We start from the raw sequence: 14,676 nt of genomic DNA, 5'->3' as shown, positions 1-14,676 counted from the left end.
CTGACTAAGCAGTCTAGTCCCGAGCTCCCCGTCTCCAAACATCGGTATGTAGTACTTCCAACCGAGGCAGAACCAAGGCAGAACCGAAATAGAGCCAGAAATCGGCGCCGAGCAGAAAAGGAGCAGAGACTCTGTAAAATATGCGGCGATTTGGGATATGCCGGGTCCTCTAACAATATCGATTTGGAAAAAGCGGCTATCTACGCAGTGTCCAAAACTACCAGGTATGCCGACATGGTGAGCAGGTCCGTGTGATGTGGCATTGAAGGAGCTGGACGTCAGAAACAACTCCGTATGGGGTTGTATCGAATGTATCGACTGTGAACTTATTTATTTACTGTGGGCACTGTTGCAGGTTCGCTGTGGTCTCCTCGCTCGCTCGCTTTCTCTCCCTCGGTTTTGAGGTTTCGGCGTTTGGTGTCTCTCAGTGGCTGTGCGGAGCGCCGTAAGCCGAGCGTGGTGCACAGACGCAGGCCGGTTGCTGAGTCGAGGTTAAAGATCGGCGTGGAGGCTCTAGGTCAATTCCCGGGGCTAGAGACAGGGGTTGTGGAGCAAGGAGGTGACAGGGGAGGCAAGGCAGCTGGAGCCCAGAGAGAAATTCGTCACAGCGCCACGGTTAGAGTAGGGAGCCTGCGGGTGTAGCACTGGAGGGCGCTGGAGGGGACTGAAAGCAAACACCCTGACCAAAACAACAAGGGAGTCAGTCTCAGGAGGTACTCACTTTTAATGTGGGCAAAAGCGGCTCATGCTCGATTAATAAACATTAATACGGCACACCGTGCTCCACACCATGTTCCAATCAGAGGAGAAGGAGGCATAATTTCGGACTATAGCATAGTCCCTATACAAAATAATATAAAAGAGGGTTCCAGGAAAGCAGTGCACCAAATAAAGACTCTAGGTAATACCTTTTCTTATGTTATTTTGAGGTCTAGAGGTGCGGAGAGGGGCCTTAAGGCCAAGGCAGAGGCAGCGTACAGTAAGCCAGAAAGCAGAGAAGGTAAGCTGCATAGAGCATCTCCCACAAGCAAACTGGATAAGCTTAAGGTGCCCCCTCCAGTAAAAATTACTCCAACGGAAGGAAAGTCCACAGGAGGAGGTTACAGCCTGAGAAGTCTGACGGGTGGCCATCAGGGGGTTAAAGTTAAAGATACAACCAAAACTGAAGACCTGAAACAAGCAGATATATCCAAGGAAGAGAATAAAGACGCGGGCAGAGGTAAAAGCAAGTCTTGCAAACCACCTAAGACTGCTAAAGGAAGAAAAAAAAACAATGTACCACTGTCAAACGCAGCACGGCTCAGCTTGACTAAGCCAGGTGGGAAAAGTTTGCAAAAAATCACCCCTTCCCTTCGTCTGTATTTCAAAGTACAAGAGAAGAAGGATCTGAGTGAGGGGAGTGAAAAGAGATCTAGAGACTTTCAAAGAGAAGATAACACACAAAAGGAGGTAAAGATGGCAGAAAAACCAAGTATAGAAAGCTATGGAGTCCCAATAAGTAATCAGTACCAGGTTTTGGAGAACTTTGATAAACAGGAGACTACAGGGAGAGACCAGGTATCAAAAAATACACAAATTCAGGCTCAAACATCCCCCCCAGCACTGTCCCAGAACCGGAACCAACTAAAGCAAAGGAAAAAAGCAAAAATCTAGATGACACAGGAGGATCTCAAACGGAAAAAATCTTAGGGGAGATGGGAGAGATGATGAGGGAGCTAAGGGACAAATTCACGACCTCCGAACTGAATCAGATCAAGATCCAGGAGACATGTGAAACGCTAGACCACAAAATAAACACTCTGATAGAAAGAGTAACGCATGTGGAAGGGGAAGTAGAAGGTCTAAAGAAAAAAACAGAAAACAATCGTAAAGAAATAACCAAATTGAAAATCAAAGAATCAGAGATAAATGAGAGAATGGAGTCTTTAGAGAACCACGCCTGAAGAAATAACCTTAAAATTTTAAACATTCCAGAAGGTTTGGAAGGGGATGATATAAAAGGGTTTACTATTCGGCTCCTGGAAGAACTGATACCTTGGACCAAAACAGTAAACTTAGCCGAGGACATACATAGGATCCATCGCGACCCCTTCAGGAAAAGTAACCAAAGGAAAAATCCAAGGAAAATATTGATTAATTTCCTGACGTATGCGCTTAAGGAGTAAATCTTGAGTGAGGGTCTAAAAGCAACATCATTCTCCAAAGAAGATTGGACTTGTAAGATTAGATCAGACATCTCAAAAGCCACACAAGATAGACAGTGGGAGCTGGGCCAATTTATGCCACAACTTAAGTCGCTTGGTGCAAATGTTCAAATGCGTTTTCCAGCCTCTCTGAGGATCATGTGGCGGAACAAGATGTTTAATGTTAAGGATCCAAAGGAGGTGGAAAGACTAATGGAACAAATAAAGACCCAGCAGGAAGAAGATGCCCATTCTGGTACACACAAATAGTTTCGGTTCACACCAAAAAAAAAAAAAAAAAAAAAGAATGGAGGCTAAAAAACACTAGATGGTTGCATAATAATAATCAAAGATGGGAAGTAAAAGGAGCATTAACTCAAAGTACACAAGTTGAGAGGGGGAGCTCGAAGTAAGTGCAATTGAGCCCAAAGGAAGAAAGAAGAGGGAGGCTTCTCCAGGGGGGGACAACCACCTTGGAAATACGCACCAAAAATAAAATGTAAAAAAACAGAAGTTTCACCGGGTGGGGAGCAAACAGGGGAATTTTTTTTTTTAAAACGAAGTCCTTATAACAAGCCAAGAGAGAATTCAGAGGCCGTCAAAACCATGGTTAACAATGAGTAGAACAAATATAAGAGGGAAGGAGAAAAAACTCAATATTGTGACCTGGAATGTAAATGGGCTGCGACTAAGAAACCAAAGAGCAAGAATTTTAGAATATTTAAAAAACATTGATTGTGAGATATTGATATTCAAAGAAACGCATCTAACAAAAGAAGAATGGGATCCAATAAAGAAAAAGCAAAGTTGGATAGACCACTGCATCTGCACAAATCAAAACTGCAACGTTAAAGGAGTGGCGATTATATTCAAGAAATCCCTTAAAGTAATAATAGAGAGAACAGAAGTCGACAAGAAAGGGAGATGGGCAAGTGTGATGGCTAAAATACTCAATAATCAATATACAATAGTGGGATATTATAGTCCAAATAAAGATGATCCGGAATCAATACAAGATTTATATGCCCACTTACTCACAGTAAATACTCCTATAATAATGGGAGGTGATTTCAACATTTTATTAAATCCAAAAAAGGATAGATACCCGATAGGGAAATTACCATCAACTCCGAAAATGAGAGAGTGGGTTGGAATCTGCATGAAGGATCTAGAGATAATAGATATCTGGAAAGCAAAGGGGGACAAAGAACATAAATTCACCTTTAAGAACAAGAGGCTAGGACATGAATCCAGAATTGACTATTTTCTTCTTAGTTATAATCTCGCGGAATACACAAGTAAGGTGAAACACATCCCAGAACATTTGTCTGACCATTCCGCAGTGCAACTAAACTTGGTGATATCGAATGTTCAAACGCAACAAAGATGGACTGTGGATAAGAGAATATTCTTAGATGAAGCAAGTGTGGCTAAACTAGAAGAGGAAACACAGCAAATGTTTGAATTGAATAAAGAAGGAACCTCCAAACAAGTAACGTGGGATGCTTTTAAAACCTATATGAGGGGGAATATCACGAGTATAATGGCCCATAAAAATAGAGAAAAAAGAGTCTTTATACAAAATATTGAAAGGGACTTACTGGATCTCAATGGAGAATTAAAAAAGGCCACGAATGATCACGAAAGTGAAGAACTAAGAGAAAGAGCAAGAATAAAGAAATTGGAAATGTCTGAGTATCTGGAAACAATAGTAAAAGAAAGATGGGAGGTCAGCAAACTTTCTAATTACGAATACGGTGAAGGATGTGGGAAAATTCTCGCCTGGAAAGCAAGAACAGAGCGAACTAGGACCCACGTTAATAAAATACATAGAGAGGGTCAAACTGGATGTGTCTCTGAAAACAAGGAAATAAGAAAGGAATTTGCAGATTTTTTTTCAGAGCTATACACGGAAGAAAATACTTGTGATGAAGACCAGATACAAAGTCTGCTCGAAATGATAGAGATTCCTGAAGCATCCCCGGAACAAAGAAGGCAATTGAATTTAAAAATAAGTGAGAAGGAAGTTGTAGATGCAATAAAATCATTAAAAAGAGGGAAGGCGGCCGGCCCAGATTCTTTACCAAATGAACTATATCAGGTACTCCAAAAGACTGTTCTGACCCCTTTTACAAACCTTCTTAACGAAATGTTCTTGATTAATGGAGAGCTTCCCAAATCATGGAATGAAGCGATAGTAAGTATACTGTTAAAACCAGGAAAGGACCCCACTAAATGTGAGTCCTATAGACCCATATCTCTTCTAAACAGCGACTACAAAATATACATGCAAATATTAGCAAAAATGCTGGGGGCAGTGGCAGGGTCCCTAATCCACCCGAATCAAAAGGGTTTTATTAAGGGAAGACAGATCACAGAGTTATCTCATGAATTTATCGCTACCATAGATATTGCAACCCAAAACCATGTACCTTTGGCAGTTATAACATTCGATGCTGCCAAAGTGTTTGATCGGGTCAGTTGGCCCTTTCTTAGCACCACACTAGCAAAATTTAACCTGGGAAATAACTTCGAGACAGCTGTAAAAAACATCTACAAGAGTTCAACGGCTAAAATATTGGTTAATGAGACACTTACCGATATTGTGCACATTAAGAGAGGAACTAGGCAAGGATGTCCCCTATCCCCATTATTATTTAATTTTTACATAGAACCTCTAACATGCCTCCTAAGATGGGAAGAAGAGATTATACCCTTTAAATTTCAAGGATGGGATAAAAAAGTTGCACTCTTAGCTGATGACCTGATGTTATTCACCGGGGACTTAAATAACTCCCTTCCAAAAATAGAGAAGATTATAAATGACTTTGGAGCAGTTTCAGGGTACCAAGTAAATACATCTAAATCAGAAATAATGGAATGGAATATCACGTCTGGAAATCCTTTAGTGAAGACCAATTTAAAGTATCTTGGAGTTGAGCATAGTAAGAATATTGAAGAAATAGCAAGCTTAAACTACAAAAGAGTACACAAGGAAATCAGCAGACTTCTAAAGGCCTGGTCAGGTCTACGCTTATCTTTCCTAGGAAAATCAAACCTAGTAAAAATGACAGTGGTACCGAAGTGCACATATCTATTTAATTCTCTTCCATTGGAGTTTAAAAAAGCGGATATTAAAAAACTACAAGGGGAAATATCTAGTTTCATATGGGGGTCAAAAGGAGTAAGAATCAGTTGGAAAAAACTGAGAAGACACAAGCTACAAGGAGGAATAGCCAGCCCGGATATATTGGAATATTGTAAAGCGTTCCAATTTAAAAATATAAGATTCTTACTAGGCAGAAGTGATGAATGGCCTGAGTCTCGGAAAGCAATATTTGGACCAGGAAACTACCACTATCTATACAAATTTGGCCATCCCAAATTTAAAAAAAAATCAAGTTGAAGACGACAAGATCAGCAGTAAGAATATGGTAGGAGATAAGAACTACTTTAGGAATACCGTACTATAGTAAATACTCTCCAATTTGGGACTCTCCAGGAACTCCAGAGTGTCTAAAAGATAGCTTAATTAACCCACTAAAAGAAGCCAACATAATATATTGGGGCCAGTTGATAAAAGGAAATAAGATTACAGAGTGGGAGACCCTTGACAGAGAGACCCATGGGAAACTATCAAGATTCAAATATTATCAATTAACAAGTTGGCTTAAAGGAGAAAAATAAATCTTTCAAAGGGATGAAGATATTGAACAAAAGACTTTAAACACTGCACCCTTTAAGAAGGAGATATCATTTTGGTACTGGGCCTTGATAAGATCTGGAGAAGAATATAAAGTCCCGCAAAACATCTGGGGTAACTCTATGCTAAATCGTCCAATTGGGAACCTAAGGGAAGCCTCGAATGCTATTGCAGCTAGAGTGATAAAATCTGCTCCTCTCAAGAAGAACCATCTGTTCACAATACATAGAGCTTATTGGACTCCCAAAAAACTGTCAAAATTCAAAAACAGCGCAGTAAAGAAATGTCCAAAATGTGGTATGGAAAGAGCGGATGATCTGCACATGTTCCGAGAATGTCCACTGCTGGCCGAATACTGGGACCTGAATGGTAAGACGAGTTCCGAGGTCATAGAACAGCCCATAGAGGTAAGCGATGAACTAATTATTTTTGGGATTTGTAAATATGCACACAATATTATACTGTCTACGGGGCAAGAAAATATCCTATTCTTACTAATCTTTTTAGCCAGGAGGGAAATATGTATAAAATGGGTGAAACACTCACCACCAAGACACACAGATTGGTTAAACTCCATTCTAAGGGTACATAAAGTGGATAAACAGGGAAGGCAAAGCAAGAATAAGAATAGGTTCTGGTGCATTTGGGAAAAATATATATTGGGAAATGATAGGGGGTCCAATGATTAAAGCAATGGCACCACTGATTTCAAGCTAGTCTTGAATTGAGTAGTCAAAATGACTAGCTCCCCTCCCTCCGAAAATCATGTGCTAAGAGATGGACAAAAGGAGGCCCCCGAAGGATAAGGTAAACGGAACAACTTGAATAACCAAGGGCCGAATAAACCAGGGAAGTGAGGCCTCTGACTCCTCCATGCTCTAGTATTTATTGCTTGATGAGGACTTAAAAGGAAAAGAAAAAAAAAAGAGTGCATGTGGAAACAGTTGTATGGGTGGGTGAGTGTGTGTTTGGGTCTGTTGGTGAGTGAATGGATGTCTCAGTGGTACATGTCCAGCTAAGTACATATGTAAAAGGCAGTGTATGTGAGAGTTGGTGTATAAAAATGACTATATGTGAGAGTCAGTGATTGTAAGATTGGCTATATGGATGAGTGTGTACTTGTATCAGTGGTTGTATAATAGAGTAAGTATGTGTTACTATATGTTTGAATACGTGAGGTGGTGTGTGTATAGCTGTATAGGTCAATCAATTAAAATGTGTGATGGATTCTTTGCCTGACTGACTAGGTGTGTGGTAACTGTGGAGGAGTACTGGTGTATGAGTGTCTGTGTAGGTGTATGAGTGCATATGATAGTGTTGTATTGATGATTTACTGCATGTATGAGTGATTGTATGGGTGAAGGAGTGGGTGTATGTGTAGACCTAAAAATCAGTGACTAGATATGTAGAAAATGGTATTGGTGTGTCTATAGTTTAAAAAATGGTATTCTGTATTTTGGAGACGGTGTATCAAAGGTTATATTAGGGTGTGAGAATGTGCATCAGATTTTCACATGGATTATGTCATCGGTGATGTCATCAGTGATGTCATTTGAGATGTCATCAGTGATGTCATCAGTGATGTCACTGACCATGTCATGAATGATGTAATATGTGACGTCATCAGCAGTGCATTGCGGGGGTGCGAGTTATAGTTAGCTGAACTAACTATAACGGGAGAATTTATATGGTTTTGTATGAGTGAAATGTCCAACTAACTATAACGTCCTTGAAACCTATGTTTTTTTCTGTGTATTTCCAAGGTTTTTTAAATGCTAATTTCTAACTAAAACGTCCCTAAATCCTATGTTTTTTTCAGTGAATTTCTAAGGTTTTTTAAATGCTAATTTCTAACTATAACGTGCCTGAAACCTATGGTTTTTTCAGTGAATTTCAATTGTTTTTTAAATGCTAATTTCTAACTATAACATGCCTGAAACCTATGGTTTTTTCAGTGAATTTCAAAGGATTTTTAAATGCTTATTTCTAATTATAATGTTCATTAAACCTATCTTTTTTTCTGTGTTTTTAAATTATCATCCCATTCTCAACCTGGTGAAAACTGCAAATCTCACCACTTTTCCATCAATACGTTTCGCCTAAAAAATCACCACAAATGATAGCCACAACTAACGCTAATGATATGCAGAGTAGGCGTTCTCGTGCAAAACAAAACACGAAAACACCACTTCCCCACATTTTCAACAACCAGACAAATCTGCAATGCGATCCAAAAAGCAGGCGATGAGCCAAGTTAGCAGTAAGAATTTAACATCAGCCTTTTACTGGTGAAAAGCAGGATGATTACCTACAGTGTGAATTGGAGCCCAACCCAGAGCCACATCTGAAGACCAAAAAATCATAGAGCTACTGATCATGCAGCTCTGACACTCAAGAAGGTCAGAACACCCACCGCCAACTCCCCCAGGACCTCCCCCCTGACCACACACCCCCTATTACCACCGAGGCAGCGCAAAACAGGACAATGGACCTTCCCATAACGTCATGGCCCCTAGGCCGCACAATAGCTGAATGTTGGGAGATGTGGGAACCAAGTATGTGTGAATTAGGCAAGTCACCCATCAATAATAATGCACACAATACCAAGTGTAGCGGTGATGTGCTAACAGACCTCACTATGCAAAGCACAAACCTCTCCATATGTGCATATACTGCTGCTACTTGTAATGTTGTGCCCGGTGGATGCAACCATGTTATCTCAGCCAGTGGGGAAGATCTCTGTCATGTAGCTGTATTGTGCCCCCCTGGAAGCGGAAGCAGAGTGGGCTGGTCCAACATGTGCCACTTCAGCATAGGAGTATGAATAAATATGCTGGGCTCTGGGCGTGGTTCACTTGTGGGAAGGCCAACGAGTCTGCCAGAGCTGCAGGCCTCACCCTGCCACGTGGCTGCCGCCATAACCGTGGGCCTCCTCGACACAATTTAAACAAAAGCATGCTTTCTGGACCATCACCTTTCTCCCTGCCAAAGTTGGCGTAATTCCGTTCAGCAGTTTCACCTGTAGTCTTCTGTAAAGTTTTATATCTAAATTGCATGGAGAAAACATGTTTTTGAACCCCTTTTTCTCAGCCCCTCCTACACCATTCACCCCCAAACTTTCAATATAGGAGCTAATCAAAAAAAGAGAAACTTTTTGGATAATTTCGTAAAGATTCATCAAACGACGCCAAAGTTATAAGCACTTACAGGGCTCCAGGAGGGGGGCCGCATCACCCCCCTCCCAACATGAGTGAAGCCCCGGGGCTGCGCGGACCCCAGTGGGCCCCCCGCAACCGCTGCGAGACCCCATTATTATTTTTTTTAAAAGGCCCCCGGAACCTAGCCCACCCAAGGGCCTCTTTAAAATAAAACACGCTACCCCAGCGTGAATTGCGCCTTTTTTTTGTAATACTTTTTGGGGCCCTGGGGGTCCTTCTAGGACCCCTTGAGCAGGCCTACGGGGTCAGGGTCTTTCTACCCTGCCCCCTTCTCTTGTTTTATACCTGTGTGTCTCTATTTTCGGGTGACTTGCTTCTACCGAGCCACAAGATGGCTGCCATCATTTTCTGGTTTAGAGTACTAGCGCCAATCACAGTGAAGCTCGCGCACAGGACTTAGGCTCCGCCCAAATATTGAAACTTTTATTTTTCCAATTTCTCAGCAACTACTAAACGGATTTACACCATTTCAGAAAGATGTCGCTTTCTGATCCAAGCTCTACCTTTCTGCCAAATTTGGAGTAATTCCGTTCAGTAGTTTTGGCACTAGCCTTGCACAAAGTTTCCTATGGAAAATTGATTTTTTGACTCTTATTTTTTGAATTTCTCAAAAACTACTGAACAGATTTACACCATTTAAAAAAAGGTCGCTTTCTGAACCACGCTCTACCTTTTTGCTAAATATGGTGTAAATCCGTTCAGTGGTTCTTGAGGAATTAAAAAAAATAAAAATATTGATATCTGAGCACTGACGAGGATTCGTGAACCCTCCCAGGCACGAACTTCACTATAATCCAGAATGTGTTTGCAGCCATCTTGTGACTCTGTAACCGAGTCACAAGGAAAAGGGGGGGGGGGGTGGAGAACAAAAAAAGGGGCAGGTTAGAAACACCCTGACCCACTAGGCCTGCTCAGGGGGTCACACAAGGACCCCCAGGGCCAAAAAAAACATTTTTAAACAGCAGAATTTGTGTTGGGGTTGCCAAACCTGCCGATAAAAAAAAACGAAGCGCAGGCTTCGTGCTTTGTTATTTGTAAGCCCCCGGGTAGGCCAGGCCCAGGGGGCAATGCCAAAATATAGTTGCGGGGGACCGCGGGGACCCCTACTGCCCCGCAGACAGCCACCTCCCCGGGGCTTCATTCATTGTGTGCAGGTGGCATGCAGCCCCCCCGCAGCCCCGAGGACCGCCACCTCCTCAGGGCTTCCAACCCATGCTGCCCAGGGACCACCACCTCCCCGGGCATTCTTTAATAAGTATGGCAGGCCTTAAGGGCCCCCGAAGCCCCAGGGACCGCCACCTCCCCGGGGCTTAATTTAAAATTAAAAACGTGTGGGTGGGGGCTCCCCCGGGGACCACCACCTCCCTGGAGCAATCTTTCTTTAAAATAGGGGCTCTGTTATGGGCCCCGGGGACCACCACCTGCCTGGGGCTTTAAAAATGCTGTGAGGGGGCTTTGCGGCCCCCCTCCTGGAGCAATTGATGGCCCTGGGTGCCGCCACCCCCAGCAGCAATTATCCACTGGTCATATTTGTGGCCCTTTTCTTTTAACTCTGGGCAAGGGAGTCCATAATTAAAGTTGGATTGAGGATATCCTTTGATCCAGTTTTATATCACTATTTCTGCACTTTTATTCACATATTTTAATCCCATGTTTTGCATTTTCTTTACGTGTTATATTGTCTTCTCCCTCCCTATTGCTCCAGCTCCAGCGTTGGCGAGCACGGAGGTGTGTTAGCAGCCCTATGATGAAGCATGACACAGCTTGCTGTGTGTGAGGGCAGTTTTATACACTTGGGTATTCTCCCTGGGACCTTGTTAATTCACATCGATCTAGCCTCAATAGTCCTACTTCCTTGTTGTGTGTTTATGGTCAGTGACATCACTGATGACATCTCAAATGACATCACTGATGACGTCATCCACGTGATAATCTAATGCACCTCCTCATACCCTAATATAACCTTTGATATACCCACTCTAAAATACAGACTACCATTTTAAAAACCATAGACACACCAATACCAGTTACTACGTACCCACTCAGTGATTCCTAGGTCTACACACACATCCACTCATTCACCCATACAGTCACTCATACATGCAGTCACCCATCAATACGGCACTATCATATGCACTCACATACTTATTCAAACACTCACACACTGCCACTCATCCTTGGAGTCACTCACACACCTAGTCAGTCATGCAAAGAATCAATCACACTCCCATTTACTCATCCATACAGTTATATATACACCACCTCACTTATTAAAACATATACTACCACATATTTACTCTCTTATACAATTACTAATACAAGCACACACTCATCCACACAGGCACTCTCACAATCACTCACTCTTACATATAGTCATTTATATACTCCAACACTCACATATTCTGCCTTTCACATATGGAGTTACTCACATATGTCAAATCAATACCAAATGGGATGATGAACCGAGTGTTGAACATTGCAAGCACTCACCCCCAGTCAACTGATCTGGGTTTAATCCATCATCATTCTTTAGCTCACTCCGCCACCCCAGTTTAGATATGGCCAAATGCAAATCAGTCTGACCCTGTGCCTCATGGGAACAGTCCAGCCTGAACTGCCAAGCCATGTCTTTCCTGGACCGGAAACAAGCATCCTGGGTCTGGTTTCTGGCTAATCAGCCGTCATCAGCCAGGCTAGCTTGAATCTAGTGGCAAAATGAGCAAGGGACCCACGTCTGGGCATACCCTGCCAACTTAGGGCAAACAAAGCAAAACCAAAGGGGATGATGAACGGAGTGTTGAACATTGTAAGCACTTACCCCCAGTCAACTGATCTGGGTTTAATCCATCATCATTCTTTAGCTCACTCTGCCTGAAACCGGTCCTAGGATGCTTTTTTCCAGTCCTGGGAGGACCTGGCCTGGCAGTTCAGGCTGGACTATTCCCAACGAGTGCAGGGTCAAGACTTATTTGTATATGGCAGAGTCCAAACTGAAATGGCATTCTGAGCAAAACAAAACTATGGATTTAGGCACAGATCTCTCTACTGGGGAGAATGTATGACATTGTTCTGCATTCTGTCCATCAATTGTTCTTTTTGCATTTGTCACCCCGAGTGCGACGGGTATGCCCAGAGGAGGGTCCTGTGCTCTCCATGCCACTGGACTCAAGCTATCCTGGCTGATGAGGGCTGAATACCCAAAAAAGGTCCTAGGATGCTTATTTCCAGTCCTGGGAGGACCTGGCCTGGCAGTTCGGGCTGGACTGTTCTCAATGGGAGCAGGGTCAAGACTAATTTGCGGTAGGTTTATCTCTGTTTCATTCCTACTGCCCCTACCCTGTCTTTGTGAAGCGCTCTGATATCTGTAAGGATCTTGTTCGCGCTATATAAAACTTTGAATAAATAAATAAATAAATAAATAAATATGGCTGGGTCCAAACTGGAATGGCATGGTGAGCAAAAAACAAGGGATTTAGGCCCAGATCTCTGTACTGGGGGGAATGTATGACATTGTTCTGCATTCTGTCCATCAAGTGTTCTTTTTGCATTTGTTACTCACATATGTACCACTGAGACATCCATTCACTCAGCAAGACACCCATACACATTCTCATCCACCCATGCAGCCCAATACAGATGCACTCTTGAACCCATACACCTAGTGAATCACCTACTCACACATCTATGCACAGAGTCACTCACCCTCCACCCACCCACACAGACACTCGGGCACCCATACAAATACTCAAACAACCAACCAATAACCCATATAGACATTCATTGAGCTACTCAACAACCCAAGCAACCACCTACACACCAACTGACAAACTAAACTGTGTGAATGTCAGTATCAGACACTAACGCATGCATTCAATAAGACACATTTAATCACTCACTTATGCAGGCAGTCACGCGCCTACTAAATCATCCATTCAGACACTTATACACCCACTCATTCTTCAATACTCTTTGGCATATATATATATAAAACACACAGTCACTGAATGATGTCATCAGTGATGTCATTTGAAATGTCATCAGTGATGTGACTGACCATTTCATGAATGATGTAATATGTGGTGTCATCAGCAGTGCATTGCGGGTGCGTGAGTTATAGTTAGCTGAACTAATTATAACAGCGGAATTTCTCTGGTTTTGTACCAGTGAAATGTCCAACTAACTATAATGTCCCTGAAGCCTGTTTTTTTCAGTGAATATATATATATATACACACATACACTCTCTCTGTTTTCAAGCTCTTAAAAATGTTTGTTATTGAACAAAATATTTTAAGTGCAGCTCACAATGGCACTGCTCTCCCTTTCCACTGCCCCTTAAGCCCCCTCCATGCCCGCTCACACCCCCAGACTTGCTGATCATGCTTCGCCTCTCCCTCTCCTCAGCTCACAGCCCCCTCTCCTCCTGCCTCAAGGGTCGCTCCTCTCCCTCTCCTCAGCTCACAGCCCCCTCTCCTCCTGCCTCAAGGGTCGCTCCTCTCCCTCTCCTCAGCTCACAGCCCCCTCTCCTCCTGCCTCAAGGGTCGCTCCTCTCCCTCTCCTCAGCTCTCAGCCCCCTCTCCTCCTGCCTCAAGGGTCGCTCCTCTCCCTCTTCAGCTCTCAGCCCCCTCTCCTCCTGCCTCAAGGGTCGCTCCTCTCCCTCCTCAGCTCACTGCCCCCTCTCCTCCTGCCTCAAGGGTCGCTCCTCTCCCTCCTCAGCTCTCAGCCCCCTCTCCTCCTGCCTCAAGGGTTGCTCCTCTCCCTCCTCAGCTCTCAGCCCCCTCTCCTCCTGCCTCAAGGGTCGCTCCTCTCCCTCTCCTCAGCTCACAGCCCCCTCTCCTCCTGCCTCAAGGGTCGCTCCTCTCCCTCTCCTCAGCTCTCAGCCCCCTCTCCTCCTGCCTCAAGGGTCGCTCCTCTCCCTCTCCTCAGCTCACAGCCCCCTCTCCTCCTGCCTCAAGGGTCGCTCCTCTCCCTCTCCTCAGCTCACAGCCCCCTCTCCTCCTGCCTCAAGGGTCGCTCCTCTCCCTCTCCTCAGCTCACAGCCCCCTCTCCTCCTGCCTCAAGGGTCGCTCCTCTCCCTCTCCTCAGCTCTCAGCCCCTCTCCTCCTGCCTCAAGGGTCGCTCCTCTCCCTCTTCAGCTCTCAGCCCCCTCTCCTCCTGCCTCAAGGGTCGCACCTCTCCCTCTCCTCACAGCCCCCTCTCCTCCTGCCTCAAGGGTCGCTCCTCTCCCTCCTCAGCTCACTGCCCCCTCTCCTCCTGCCTCAAGGGTCGCTCCTCTCCCTCCTCAGCTCTCAGCCCCCTCTCCTCCTGCCTCAAGGGTCGCTCCTCTCCCTCCTCAGCTCTCAGCCCCCTCTCCTCCTGCCTCAAGGGTCGCTCCTCTCCCTCCTCAGCTCTCAGCCCCCTCTCCTCCTGCCTCAAGGGTCGCTCCTCTCCCTCCTCAGCTCTCTGCCCCCTCTCCTCCTGCCTCAAGGGTCGCTCCTCTCCCTCCTCAGCTCTCTGCCCCCTCTCCTCCTGCCTCAAGGGTCGCACCTCTCCCTCTCCTCACAGCCCCCTCTCCTCCTGCCTCAAGAGTCGCA

This window comes from Lissotriton helveticus, chromosome 12, assembly GCF_964261635.1.
Source record: "Lissotriton helveticus chromosome 12, aLisHel1.1, whole genome shotgun sequence".
NCBI lineage: Eukaryota > Metazoa > Chordata > Amphibia > Caudata > Salamandridae > Lissotriton > Lissotriton helveticus.
Note: the sequence above shows the minus strand (reverse complement) of the source record.